Source organism: Dipodomys merriami, unplaced genomic scaffold (genome assembly GCF_024711535.1).
Source record: "Dipodomys merriami isolate MVZ:Mamm:240054 unplaced genomic scaffold, mDipMer1.0.p SCAF_870, whole genome shotgun sequence".
Taxonomy (NCBI): domain Eukaryota; kingdom Metazoa; phylum Chordata; class Mammalia; order Rodentia; family Heteromyidae; genus Dipodomys; species Dipodomys merriami.
In genome coordinates, this window is record NW_027206480.1 from 1 (window position 1) to 2,838 (window position 2,838).

Here is a 2,838-nt window from a genome sequence, read left to right on the forward strand (position 1 = left end):
ACACACACACACACACAGACTCAGAGTAGTAGTACCTCTCCTAAGTTTGTTGGTTCCTCATCAGAGCACGCGCGTTCCCATTCTCCGTTGCCTTGTCAGAACCAAGGGCTCCCAACCAAGGGGAGCACCACTCTAATGACACAACACGACCCCGCCTCTCCTCTTTTCCAGGGCCAGACCCTTCCCCTTGGGAACAACCAGCCTTAACTCCCCATTCACCAAAACTCTAGGCCAGGACGCTGGGTGAAGGAATCCCCAGACAGGTGGCTCCTCAAAGCCAGGACTGAAACAAGCAGTGGGTCATGGGGTCCCAAGGGGGGGTGTCTGACCCAGGGTGGGGCAGGGTTGAGGAAATGAATGGGGTCTTAGAGGCTTCATACATGGACAGACTCGTACTTCCATCCTTGATGCTTCTGGGCAACTGGGCAGATTCTTGGGGAGGACAAGGAAATCAGATGGTCAGGGAGCACCAGCAGATGTTGGCAGAGCTGGGAAATGTGACCACCCTGTGAGTACTGTTGACAGCTGGTGTTGGGGGATAGGCTGGGTATATGTGTGTCTGAAGGCATGTGTTCCTCCCATATATTCACCTACTATCTGACCCCCAGTGTTCTCACATCCCTAGTGGGCTTTTCTGGGACCCTCCTCAGATGAAAGGGTGACAACACAGAGGACAAGGGCTCACACAGCAAGGGAGGCCTATCTTCTCCATCCAACACCCCCACTCCCAGATAAAAAGGAAAGGACCCTATAAGGCAGGTGCAGAGGTGCTGTTCCTCACCTCTGACTAAAGCCACCAGGTTCCCACCTGGGAGAGGAATGGTGCAAATGTGGGACTGTGTGGCTCCCACTGCTCCAGCCAGGGGCTCAGTGGTGACCCCTTCTCACCCATTCCTGCATCTCCCCATTTCCAGGGATACTGGCCACTAGGGATGGGGGTGAGTTCCCAGAGTCAACACCCACTCCACCACCCCCAACTCCTGGGGCGCATTTGTGGCAGAGTCAGGGCTGGCCTGCCTGGTGTTGGGGAGGTGTGGTTGGGACACAAGGGGAAGGCGGGATTTGCGGGGGGGGGGAGAGTGGGAGTTGTAGGGGGAGGTCACAAGGTGCTGACCTGTGGGCGGCCACTCACTTGTGTTGCTGGGAAAATATGTAGGCTGTGGTTCTGTGTGCAGCGTGCAGCGATGGCAGTGGCATGGTGGAAGCTTGTGCCCAGAGCAGAGATCCAGGGGCAGGTACAGGGTCAGGGCCTTAAACCGACTGGGGGTGCACCATCATTGGATGACTCCGAGAGACACCACAGATCTGAGCCAGCGGTGATGCAATGCTGCAGGGAGCGCAGGAGATGGGACAGGGGCAGTAGCTGGTGGATGGCTGGGCTGAGCATGCTCATGCTGCAGCTGAGCTCCCAGCACAGGGGACTAGGACTCAGGGCATACCTAGCCTGTGAGCCACCCTGGGGTGATGCGAGGGATGTGCATGTTGTGTTGGCTTTGTGCTCTCTGTGCTCCTGGCCCAGACCCATGCTCCTACAGCAGCAGAGGCAATGAGGCCGTCATCCCTGGTGCATTTGCCTGCTCTTCTCTCTGTTCTCTCTCTGCCCCCACTTCTCTCCAGGGCTGCCTGCCCCCACTGCACAAGTGCTCCAGGCCCTGGGTGCCCCTTGCTGCAGCAGATATGTGCCCCCTCAGCCACGCCCTGTCCTTCCCTGGGTCACGCCTCCTCCCTCCCTCAGCCACGCCCCCATCCCTGGCTTTGTGCTCTCCGGACTCTGCCCTAAGTCTACCAGGCCATGGCAGAAGCAGCCTCACTTCAGGTCAGGGGTTCTCCCAACCCTAGCAGCTGCCCAGGGGGTGCATTGAATCTCCCCTCAGCCCAACCGCTGGGGGATTCTTCTCCATCCATCCCACATACCAAGCAGGTGCACAGTGACCCTCCATATGTGTGTGTGTAGGGGGGGGATTGTTGGGGATACCTACCTCTCAAGGACTCAGAACTATTTTAAAAAACAGCACAAAGAACCCTGTGTAATGGATTCAGCACAATGAGCCTTTTGAAGGACTCAGCACATAGCAACCTTTGGGATCCTCATGATAATCTAATGACTAATAAACTACGACATGCCATTTTGACATCACTAAACTTACATATCATAGTATTATGACATCATATGTCATAGTGACATTCTTGTGAATGCCTATTCTGTGATTTCATTCTATTTCAAGTGAGCAATATTGGTTGATATCAGAAATCCATTGTGACCTCAAAGCCATTGTGACATGAAAATCCCTTTGTGACATCACAGTGCCATTGTGATAGTGACCTGTTGTGACATCACAAACTGGTCCTGTCCATTGTGACCTTATCACCAGTATGACCTCACAAGGCCATTGTGATATCACATTTCTGTTGTGACATTACATTCAACTTGAGACCTCCCAAACCCATTATGACATCTTTAGCACCTTTGAAAAAACACATGGCCTTTGTGACATGATGGTCCCTTTGTATATCCATATCCTCATTGTGAAATGTCAATTGAGATCAGATATGTCAAAGAAATACCACAAAGGATTTACAATTAAATCATTGCTGTGACATCACATTGTCATTATGACAATATCAGCTCATTGTGACATCACAAATCTGTAATGACATCATACCACTATGACATCACATTGTCATTATGACAATATCAGCTCATTGTGACATCACAAATCTGTAATGACATCATACCACTATGACATCACATTGTCATTATGCCATCATATATACATTATGAATGCCTATTATGTGATTTCATTATATTTCAAATGTGGCATGTGGGTTAATATCAAA